Consider the following 12351-nt stretch of genomic DNA (forward strand, 5'->3'; position numbering starts at 1 on the left):
TTTAACGGGTAGACCATATCCGGCCTTACCACTGTGTTTGGGCAATTGACACAACATACAAATCATACAAACCATTACTAAAGCTACTCTTCCCATTACTCTTCATTACTTTGTGTTCACACTATAACCTCTGTCTAACAAGCTTTTGACCTTCTTTACAATTGAAACAGCTAATTTTCTGGAACGGGCGATTCTCTGCGCTCTATGCTTCTTTTGGGGGCCCCTTTCTTGGCCAGATCCGTTCGGTCTGGTGCTTCCTGGATTCTCGACAACCCCTTCGTGGTTTTGCTGTGGTTCTGGAATTTGCTCCTTCTTCTGTAAAGGACAGAAAATGAAAACACCTCTCTGCGACACCTCAATCTAATATGTTCATCTATTGTTCTTTTAGTTATTCAAAGTTAGTTCAGACTATCATGTTCAGAGCTCTATTATTTATATATGATTAGTCTCAATATTATTTATGTGTGTAAGCGACACTGTTGACAGCCTTTAACACACTTAAAGAGCCGTTCTCACCGTCTTCACTCCAGGCGTTTCCTGTTGCTCATTCTCTTCACCCTTATCTCTGGAACATCATGAGCACGTCCTGTACCAAGACTGTTGCTATGCAGGTACAAAATGCACTTTCAAGCAAAACGTGTCTTACCTCTGACCTAGAAATGAATCTACGTGTTATCTGTGTCTGTAAGCGTGTTTGCATCGACCTTTGCTGCACTCTAAGTCGTTTTCCTTGTGACCTTTTATACACTTTATAACTCAAAGTGGCGTTTTCCTACACTGGCCCCTATAAAACAATATAAATAGAAAATAAGCACTAAGAATATATATTTATTTCGTAACACTGTGTGAGTTGTAGATTTCTTCCCTTTGTGGAGTCCACAGCTTCATGTAGTCGGTTCAGATGACTTTCTTTTTTTTTTTTGCCTGTCCCATTTGATTCTTTAGCCGTCAGAATTGTTGTCTGAAGACCAACAAGGAGACCCAATGGATTTACTTTGCCAAATGAATCATCACGGCCTTGCCGTATTGACAGACATCCAGAGGCCCCAGAGTGCGAGAGCCCAAGGAGGACCACAGGAGGGGCATCCATGCCACCCTCCTGGGAAGAGCTGAGGAGAGCCCCAGATGAGGGGTCACCCAGTAGCCACGGAGCAGAAGCCAGAAGGGGCTGCAGTGATGTGCCCGCCGGCTCTGCCGGCAGCCAGCTGTACCAGAGTGAACCGAGCCACAGGCCCAGAGGCCGGAGGCCCGAGGGCCCCCCGCACCCCGGAAGAGGCCTGACCGAGCAACAGGCACCAGGCCCCGCAAAGTAGTCACCGGGAGTGAGCTGGTACATACCTGAGCGCCCAGCCCCGGACACCAAGAACAACCAACGCACCGACCCCTGAGGGCATCAGTTACCGACAGGGAGTGTGGTGAGGGGAGACAGGCCTTGGAAGGCCTGGGAGTCCCCAGAGAGGTGGAGTCTAAGACCCGACCTGACATATAGACACAGACAAACAGGCACACACAGACACAAACATGCATTCCCACCCTCATGCACACATATACAAATACTCAGCACTCACCCAACGTAGGGATAGACCTACATGGACACTGTACACACAATCACACTCCCCAAACACACTCTATACCCCAGGTCCAGGTACCCTCACCCCTGGAGGGGGAAACGGCACCTAGACCCAGGAGATGTTACCCTTTCCCCCGGGGTGGAGGCAAGCAGACCGCCCCAGGCTCCGCAGCAGCAGGGAGGCCCCGCATCCCAGATCCCAATCGGATGGCCAACACCTCCTTCCAGCCCCCCCGCCCCGATGGCCAGCAGAGAACAGGGATCTGTGAAGACCCCAAACCTCCCTCCTCTCGCTCATGTGTAGTGTTGCTGCGTGTTGTTCTAAGGTGCATTTAAAACACGGGAGAGCATGGTGCTGCTGCTAGAGAGCAGCATGTGTTAGCGCGGCCCCTCTCGAGAACCCTCAATGTCTACATGGATTTAAAATTGAGAGGTGGGCACCGGCGCCAGAGGTTCAGATGACTTTCTTAAGGCACTGAGTGCAGTTTGAGTGCATTACAGCAGACTGATCTTCTCTGTTATCGTTGTGTTTCCAGTGCGAGTCCACGAAAGGATCTCATGGATCAACATGTGGTCCTCGGGACTCCAGCCACCTCTGCTGCACCAGTCTCACCTCCAGCTGAGACTCAGAGGAACAAAGCAAAGAAAGCTTCCTGGTGGCACAGATGGCTTTTTTGTAAGGTGAGTTTAACACTGCAGAAATAAATAAATAACAGTTTTATTATTACTATTATCATTATTATTGTTATAAATATATTTGTTTATCTTTATTATTAGTAGAAGTAATGTTGTTGTTTATGTTGATATGGTTATATTTTTATTATTATTATTATTACTGGTATTTTTGACCTTATTATTATTATAAGTTTGTTGTTATTGTCATTATTATTAGTAGTAGTACTAGTTATATTATATTATTATTTAAAATGTTATTGTTATTACTATTATTGTTGTTATTAAATTTTTTACATAGGTCACTCCATCGTATGGAAAGGTCAAAGTCTTGATGCTTTTCTGATTGTTTTAGAGGTTCAGGTGAATAAACATTACAAACATGTTTTTGTTCTTTTAATCTTCCCGGTGACAGAGTTAGGATTTAGTTTAAGGAACGTCTGATTGCAGATTCCTGTTAGAAAGTAAGTGTATTGCATTTCTGCAGTGGTTACAGTGGTGACACTTATTAGACTCTGTAGGCTGTGCACCAGTTTTTCAGGGTCCTTTTAGGTGCAATTGTTGCAACCACTGTAAATGTGACACCATCACAGAAAAAGTTGATTAAATCAGTTGAAGAAAGTGAACTCTAATATGATGGCTGCACACCAGCTGGACCATTATAATCACATCACATCACATGAGTAACTTTTTCAGCTCCACATTTTTGCCATTTCTAAAAAAAACTATGCAAACTCATTACCTCCAAAAAATTGAGTAACGTTTACTGAAGACGACTGTTAGGACAACTTATTCATTGCAAGTATGCAGTACTAAGAATAACTTGATGTTTCTGACTGTGCATTACGAATTATTGACCGACTGACACTGACACTACTAAATTCAAAAACAATTTGTGGTAACCTGATTATGATTTAAAAAGAATGATTAAACTAAACTGCTGCCATCTGCTGGCAACTATGACACGTTTACAATCTCACGACCACTTTGTGCTTTGATCCTTTGATCTTAAAAAACCCTTAAATAGGGGTGAGACGCAATGACTTTTAGTCCGTTATTTGCAGCATTTATGTTAGCAGCATTCAAACGTTTGCCAGAGAAATCTTTTAAAACATTTGGATCCTTTTCAGAGTGACAGTTTACAGATTCAAACATGTCTCAGAGAAAACCCACAAAAAGAGAAAAAGTAAAGCCCAGCTCTCCTCTTTGTGACCAGGGGCCCGTTCTTCGTACCTCGCTAAGTAGGTTAGCCGGATTAGATTGTTGACGATTTCGCGTGATCCTGGATCAGTCGGTTCCCCGAAGCTCATCCGGGACTTGCTGTCATAGCAACAGAGCCGTAAGCGTAAACCTGCTCGGGAGCAGGCTTACTTTATGTAAACAGGATTAGATCGCAGCCACTCAGGTATTTCCGCTTCATTTATACGAAAGCAACAGCGATAAATAAATAACATCAATGTAACTAAAGATAATGCAGCACTTGATCCTTTTATTGATGTCACACAGATACATACAGGTCATTCCCTAAAAAAGGGAAATGTACTATTAACATTCTATTACATGTATGTGATTATTACAGATGTAATTCATATTTCAGAGTAGTAATTGTAAATTACTTCGTGTAATCAAGATGAGAGACCACGGCTATAAAAGTGAAGGTGGATTTGGGAAGTCTGTCGCAGTCATATCCTGTCCGTATACGCGACCAACCCATTGCGGAAGGTGCAAGATTGATAAGGAGAGTCCTCAGAATTCAGCACATATTGCGGGACAGACAGGATCCTTTAGCTCAGCGCGACAGTGTGCTCATAGAGAGATATCGATTTTCCCGTGAGGATATTATTTACTTAACCAACTTGTTGACGAGGGGGTGCAGGACCACCACCTGTCTTTTATTGCTCTGCCCTTTTCTTGGTTGCTGTTATAAACAAACAAACAGATTATTTCAGGGTCTCTTTCCAAGAGACGAAAAGCAATATAAGTGATAAATATTACCATTCTGTAGAATATTCTTATATTTCACTTTTACTTGTTCCCATGTTCTAGTGGGTCCTGTTGTGGCTCTAATGTGAAAGGGGATATAATATAACAATATAATATAATGTAATATAATATTGGATAATATAGTGTGATATGATAAATCTACCCTACCACCTACTGGTGTTGGCCAGAGGGGCCGATGGCGCGATATGGCAGCCTGGCTTCTGTCAGTCTGCCCCAGGGCAGCTGTGGCTACAACCGTAGCTGCCTCCACCAGTGTGTGAATGTGAGAGTGAATGAATAGTGGCATTGTAAAGCGCTTTGGGTGCCTTGAAAAGCGCTATATAAATCCAATATATTATTATTATTATTATTAAATTACTTACGAGTTTAATTTGTCAGCAACTTTCTGCCAGCCCTCTCTCCTTGCTTTTGCAGCCTTTGCAGTGTTCTCTTGCGTTCTGATTAAACTCTGAAACTCCTGAAATCCCTCACTCAGGAGTTCTTGCTCTGCTGCCGAAAAATACCGAGCCGAGCGCACTCCTTCGACATTTTCGCCGACCAATCAGAGGGTTGCCGATCAATGTTTCTACTATCGATGCGTAGCCCCTTTTACGACACCCAGTGATCTCACATTACTGCGTCCAGCTGTACTAATCGTCAACGGAAGGTGTGTTCGGAGAACCGGATTAGCGAGCTCACGGTTAGCGCGATGATTTGATCTTGGATGTGTCATTTGATCCTGGATGTAGTAAGCGACGTACGAAGAACGGGCCCCTGGGCCCTATTTCAGGAAGCCGGTTTAGAAAACTCAGAGTGAAAAACGATACTCAGGGTTGAGTAACCCCGAACTGTCCAACTCGGAATATTCGGTTTCAGAAAGGCTGATAACAATTAGTTCAGTCAACGCGGAGTTGCTTTAACCCCAAATTAAGCGCGCGCACGAGGATACATAAAGCCCTGATTAGTGGAGCACAGATTAAGTGAGTCACCATGGAGACGGAGGGAAAGAAGGCGCGGTCAATGTATTTTACAGCGCTTGAGGCCGAAATTCTGATGGCAGCATATGCCGATAACATGCAAATCTTGCGGAAAAAAAGTAACACAGCCTCAGCTGCAAAAGAAAGGGAGCATGCATGGCAAAACATAGCCGACACAGTCAATGCATGAGTGTTAATTTAAACATTGATCGAGGGATTTCCACCCATTTAACACGTTATTTTATCATATGTTATTTTATTTGTTATTTTATACATTTTATTTTGTGATGTGATGTGAGCGCAGGTGCAACCCAACAGGCCCCAAACGTTCCTGGCAGCAAGTAAAAATGAAATATAAAAATATAGTCCAAACAGGTAAGGTGTAATTGTATTATGAGCCATAGTGCTTGGTCTGTTTGTCCGATGTAAATCAATTGCAGTTAGAGGCTACATTAATTTTCTGTCTGTAAGCACTTATTGAAATTATCTGAGCACATTACAAGTACATATTTGCTTACTCTGTATGCTCAAATGTGACCCGTTATAGCCAACAGAAAAAAAGCGGAGGCCCGAAAAACAGGTGGGGGTCCTCCACCACCACCACTCACAGAGGCTGAGCAGTTGGCTTCCACATTTGTGATAATGTTGGCAGCATCACATATGATCTTCACAGTGCAGAGAACACAAATTAGCATCCATTACTATAATGAAATAATTTGTTAGTTTGAAATGCTACAGGGAACTATGTACCTGCACATTAATGCTGTGGAAAGACTTCCTGTTCACATAGTCTCCTTCATTTACTGAAGGAGCAATGATTGGAATGTGAGTGCCATCTTCAAATCAAATCAAATCAAATCACTTTTTATTGTCACATCACATGTGCAGGCACACTGGCACAGCACATGCGAGTGAAATTCTTGTGTGCGAGCCCCAATCACGCCTGGGAACCGTGAGAATAAATGTAATATTTAAGTAGTAGTTCAAGTATCACCACATCATGAATTAAGTTTTGGTCATCCTGATACCTGCAATTTTGTGGCATCCCTCTTTGATAAATCTTGTGGGTCTATGACCGGGGAACACCACAAACGAGTACAGGAGACGTTTCAGTGCAACTGTAACATTCCTGACTGCCCGACAGACGGTAGCCTTGGAAACGTGCTCAGCGTCACCAATATTATACAGAAAGCTCCCGTTTGCAAAAAACCGAAGTGCAATACAAATAATATGTACAGAACTGAGAGGATGTCCGCGATGTGTCACATGCGTAATATATGGCCTGAGGATGTTATCCAAATAAATTATAGATTGTGCTGAGAAACGGTAACGTTCGCACAGAAAATCATCAGGAAATGATAAAATGTCCAAACGCGCTCTGATCACTCTCTCCCGGCGGAGAGCTCTGCGGAGAATTTGGGCTTCAACATCTACTGGCTCTTCAAGGAAGGAGCACGCCATGTCTGACACTTCCTGCAGTCAGGTTTCCGACAAAGAGGCGGAGAACGTCAGGGTTAGTTGAAGTAAACCTGCTAGGGGGCAGGTTAGCTTCACGGAGTGTGTCGTCATAGTAACTCACTCAGAATGAATCTAAACTCGCTTTGTGAAACCGAAAACCCAGAGTTTTCGTTAACTCAGGGTATACTTACTCAGAGTTTGCACTAAACCGGCTTCCTGAAACAGGGCCCAGGAAGACAAAATTCAACTTCCTGATCAAAACAAATCATTCAGCCAGCTTCTAGAAAAGGAAGGTATTCTGAAGGTGAAAGAAATGGAACTCCTAGACATGCAGGGAAGAAACTTTGAGCTCCAAGCAAAGCTTGATAAAGCACTCGAAAAACCAGTGCTGAAGGACAAAAAGAATCAGGAGCTGCAAGTAAAGCTTGATGAAGCTCTGCAACAAAATGAAGAAATCCTTGAAGAGAAAGAACACCTGAAAATAAACCAGAGAGACACGCAGTGCCAACTCCAAGACATGGAGGAGAAATACAGAGCGCTGCAGGTAAAGCTCGATGAAAGACCGCACACAAAGGAAGAGTTTCTTCAAGAAAAAAGGCTACAGGAGATAAAAAAGAACGAAATGGATTTCAAGCTTCAGGACATGGAGAAACACAACAAAGGCTTGCAAATCAAGCTTAATGAAGCTCTGCAAAAAAATAAAGAACTCCTCCAAGAAAAACATCAACAGGACATAAAGCAGCGCAACAAGGCATGGAGGAAAAATGCAAAGCGCTTCAGGTAAAGCTTGATAAAACACTGAACAAAAGTAAGGAGTTGCTTCAAGAACAAAAGCAACAAGAAATTAAACAGAAACAAATGGACTCCAAGCTTGAAGACGTGGAGGAAAAATACACAGCGCTGAAAATAAAGCTTGATAAAGCACTGCAAAGAAATAAAGACTTCCTTCAAGAGAAAGAACGGCAAGACATGAAACAGAAAGATCTGGATTGCAAGCTTCAGAACATCGAGAAACACAACGAAGGCTTGCAGGTAAAGCTTGATGAAGCTCTGCAACAAAATAAAGAAATCCTTGAAGAGAAGGAAAAACTGGACATTAACCAGAGAGACATGCAGTGCCAACTCCAAGGTGTGCAGGAAAAATACGGAGCGCTGCAGGTAAAGCTTGATGAAACACTGCACAAATATCAAGAGCTGCTTCAAGACCAAGAACAACAGGAAATAAAGCAGAAAGAAGACAAACAAATTCTCCAGGACTTTGAGAGGAAAAACCAAAACCTGCAAGAACTTTATAACAAATTGAACTACAAAACAACTCAACTGGAAAGGGAAAAGGAAAAACTGCAAAACCAATGCTCAGAGATGCAGAGTGAGCTCAATGACATGCTGAGAAAAAACACAGAACTTGAGGAACTTTCAGTCAACTTGAAGTGCAAAAACACTGAGATGCAGGTGCTAAAGCAACAACTAGAGAAAATAAACGAAGACCTGCAGTGTACACTTCAGGAAATCGAGAGCAGAAGTCAGCAGTTAGAAGACACGCATGACAAATTACAACAGAGTTATACAGAGCTGCACGAGGCAAAGCTAATGCAGGAGGCAACATCTAAAGAAATGAAAGAAAGGCTCGAAGACAAACAAGCCAAATTAGAAGAAGTGGAGAAAACATGCAAGAAACTTGAGAAGGAGAACTCAGAAACAATCGATCAGTTGAGAACCCTCATCCTAGAGAAAAAAGTGCTCGTGGAAAAGCTCATGGGAAAGAGGAAAAAACGCTTACACTTCTTCTGGAGGAAGGACACTCCTGCTTTTTCTACTTTTTCCACTTTTTCTACTGCTAATGTCACCTCGTCTTCCTCCACCTCTGTTCCATCTTAATTTTCACCTCTCCTCTCCCTTTCTCTCCTGACACCTCTCCCTCCCCTGTCTCCCTTTAACTCCTAATACCTGCCCCATCTCCCTCCCCCCCCTCTCTCTCTTTTCACCCTCACCCCCCAACCAGTCCTGACAGTTGACTGCCCCCTCTAGAGCCTGGTTCTGTCATAGGTTTCTTCCTTTAAAGGGAGTTTTTCCTATCCACTGCCGCACCTAGTGCTTGCACATGAGGAGTTTCCTCCCATGTAAACAGATGTGTGCCATGATAAAACCTTTCTCCACACACTAGAAATAAGAAACTAATTTCAACCCTCTGTTACATCTTATTCACTTATTTTATAATCCAGTCATTTTTCCAAATCTAGTATCAACTAATTTGCTCATGCTAATCAGCTCATAATGCGCTAAGTTGACAGGTCAACAGAAATGCACGTTCAAAATATTATCACAAAAGAGAATTTCCTTCATACAGTAAATGACTTGTGTTGCATCAATCAAACAGAAAACATGTCACAATGTATTGTATTACCAACTAAATCTATTGTCTGATTATTGCTTGGTCATACCAGACTCTCTGTGTCTTTATTTTATCCTTCTCTGTTTTCACAAACGTTTCACCTGTTGTCCTGCAAGCTGGAGATTCAGCATTTGATAACAAAACTCTGTTAAGTTTTTCCCTGCTTTAGAAGAAAGAAAGAAAGAAAGTGTACTTTATTGGTCCCCGTGGGGAAAATCCCTCTCTGCATTTAACCCATTCACTCAGTGAAGCAGTGGGCAGCCACTGGGCGCCCGGGGAGCAGTGTGTAGGGACGGTACCTTGCTCAGGGGTACCGAACCCCCGACCTTCCGATCATGGGGCCACCACTCTACCTACTGAGCTATCCCTGCCCTAACACCAATGAGAGATATAGGTGCATGTATAGTGTGTGCTATAGTGTAAGCTGTTCTTCAGTGCATGTATGTGTGTTAGTACGCTTGCATGCAGGGCCTGTGGGCCTCTCTCACCCAAAAGGGCATTTTCTTAACAGCTGCCTTTCTCTTGCATATGTTAAGAAAGGCAAATGTGCTTGTAGCAGTTGTGAGATTATTGTGCTGTTATATATTACATTATACCTGTAATCAAAATGAGTGAATCATGATACTGCTGTAGGCCACATCATACTTCTTGTGTAATCAGTATGTAGTTTTAGTTTGCATCATTCTTCTGAGTTAAAAGAGTGTGAAAATCATGAGATTTATTGGATAGGTTTGTATTATCCTATACTGCTGACTTACTGTGAGTGAGTTACACTGTTTCATGACATTTCATACTGCCGAGTTATAAAGAGAATATTGTGTTCAGAGAGTCAGGGCCTTTTTTATTTATTTATTTTTCCTGATAGTAGAGACAACAGAGCACATTGCACGGGAGCTTCACTCCCACCTTTGTTAGAAGCAGAAAAAACAGCGAGCCAAGGTCATAACTCAGGCTCTTCTCTAATGGTCAGAGTGTGACCCCATAAAGACTTCCCTAAACCTGCTGGCCTGGAAGTCCAGCAGTTCATCTAAACAAAAGGCACTTAGCCTAAAACTGACATAGCTACGTTTATCCTACCATAAAACAATAAAACAAGGTACGACCTCTCCCATGCTCCCAGGGTGTGGGTGTGAATGCCAGAGCACTCTGGAATGCACACAAAGCCTTTGCAGACTGCTAAAGATCACACATCCTATCACTACACACTCAATTATATACCTCTAAGCATATATGGTTAAATATTTCCCAATACAAATAATAAAATCTAAACCCATCAGAGTCCTCATACCAAGCAGAAACTGCTCGAAGTGGGATTCAAACCTACACCTCTAGGGGAGACTGCGACCTGAGCACAGCACCTTAGACCACTCAGCCATCCTGAAACAGATCTAACAGAACTGATTTTCTGATAAATCCAGTTTAAACTCCTTCCCTTCACATAAAAAGTCTTGAATGAACCTTTGGTCCAACTGTTCCTCACACCTGACTGGTAACAAGATGGCGCTGGTGTGTGTGGTTGCTCATCTGTCACGCCCAAGTTTGTTTCTGTTTCTATTATTTCTGACCTGTGTCATTCACCAAACAAAGTCTCTGCTCAGGTGTAATCGCCAGACATGATGATCACCTTTTATTGAAAAGGTCGGCACCGCCAGGCCTCTTATCACAGCTCCCGACCCCTCTCTCCCTGTCCCTTGCACTGCTGATTTTACTCAGTCTGAGCTTGTGATTCTCTCCATTTCAGAGGATGCGGGGTGTCATATTAACCCCGCAGGTTCCCCCAGGATCCTTTCCCTCCACAATTTTTAAAAGAAGGTTTTCCTAGTATAGGGCAGTCTGTCCTTGACATTATTAACAGCAGTCTGTCTTCTGGTGCGGTTCCTGCAATTTTCAAACATGCAGTAGTGCAGCCACTGCTTAAGAAACCTGGCCTTGATCACAGTTTTAGCTAATTATAGACCGATTTCCAAGCTGCATTTTCTTTCCAAGTGTTAGAGAAAATTGTTTTGTGTCAACTGAAATATTTTATAGATGTAATGGCATCCTTGAGGTTTTTCAATCAGGATTTAAAACCCTTTATAGCACAGAATCTGCATTCTTAAAGGTTTTTATTCTGGTAACCACGTTGTTCTGGTCTTGCTTGACCTGACTGCTGCCTTTGACACAGTAGAAGACAAAATTCTAATATCTCGATTACGGTAGATGATCTAGTGGGTATTGGTGGCACTGCACTTAATTGGTTTAGTCTTATTTGGTAAATAGAACTTTCTCTGTCAGCTTCTCGGTTCCAAATCATCGTCTGCTTCTCTGTCATGTGGCGTCCCACAGGGGTCAATTTTACGGCCACTGCTCTTTTTACTGTATATATTGCCTTAGGGTTTCATCCTTAAAAGGCATGGGATCTCTTTTCATTGTTCCACTGATGACTGTTAAAGCAGAAGGATGGCATCTCCATAAAACCTCGCTTGGCATCTCTAGATGACATTAAAGCTTGGTTGGCTTTAAACTTCTTAAATTCTAATGATAAGAAAACAGAGGTGTTGGTGTTTTGAACTAGTGGTCCTTGCTGATTTGGGACTCCTGGATGTTCTTACTGACCTTGGTTTTCAGTTGGACAGTGATTTTAAACTGGACAGCCAAGTTAGAGCCTGTGGTGAAGTCCAGTTTTTATCATTTAAGGAGACTGACAAGAGTGAAATCTTTTCTTTCTCTGCAGCACTTTGAAGGGTTTTACTTTTATTTCCTCAGTTAGTTATTATTACTCTCTTGCTCTCTAAACTAAACTGAAATACATAAACTCACAATAGAACGTAAGTGAAACTAAACTAAATTAAAAACAAATGAAGAAAATGAAAATGCAAAACTAGAGTAACTCTGCAGGATTCCCACCCAGAAGCTGACTAGTGTGAGTGGGCATCAAGGGGCAATGGAGGAGGCTGACTGTAGATGAGCCTGGAGTTTAGAGTGTCGTGGAGAGTTAGCAAAACAAAAACACCGTCGCACTTTTAACCCCTGACTTTGACAGACATCGTCTCTTTTGATGCGACAACCTCTGGTGATTAATATAAAAAAAACAAGATTACCTTTCATGTGTTTCTGTGTAAGCTCAAATTGGTTTGATGTGTGGAGGTTTTCTCAGTGTTCATCAGTCACTCATCTGTGTGGCGTGTATGTGGCGCTGTGGCTTAGTTGGTTAAAGTGCCTGTCTAGTAAGTGTTAAACTAGAAAACAGGAGATCCTGGGTTCAACTCCCAGCAGTGCCTAAAAGATATAAGCTTTGTCTGTTCTCAGTCATCCACAGC

General features: G+C 42.5%; 1 non-coding gene across 1 annotated transcript; it reads left to right on the forward strand.

The window, feature by feature from the left end:
- The first annotated feature begins 12223 nt into the window (after positions 1–12223).
- Positions 12224–12312, forward strand: trnat-agu (transfer RNA threonine (anticodon AGU)). Its single transcript is given in 2 exon segments — positions 12224–12261; positions 12277–12312. It is a non-coding gene; the product is annotated as a tRNA-Thr (tRNA).
- Positions 12313–12351: the final 39 nt, after the last annotated feature.

Source organism: Maylandia zebra, linkage group LG17, assembly GCF_041146795.1.
Source record: "Maylandia zebra isolate NMK-2024a linkage group LG17, Mzebra_GT3a, whole genome shotgun sequence".
NCBI lineage: Eukaryota > Metazoa > Chordata > Actinopteri > Cichliformes > Cichlidae > Maylandia > Maylandia zebra.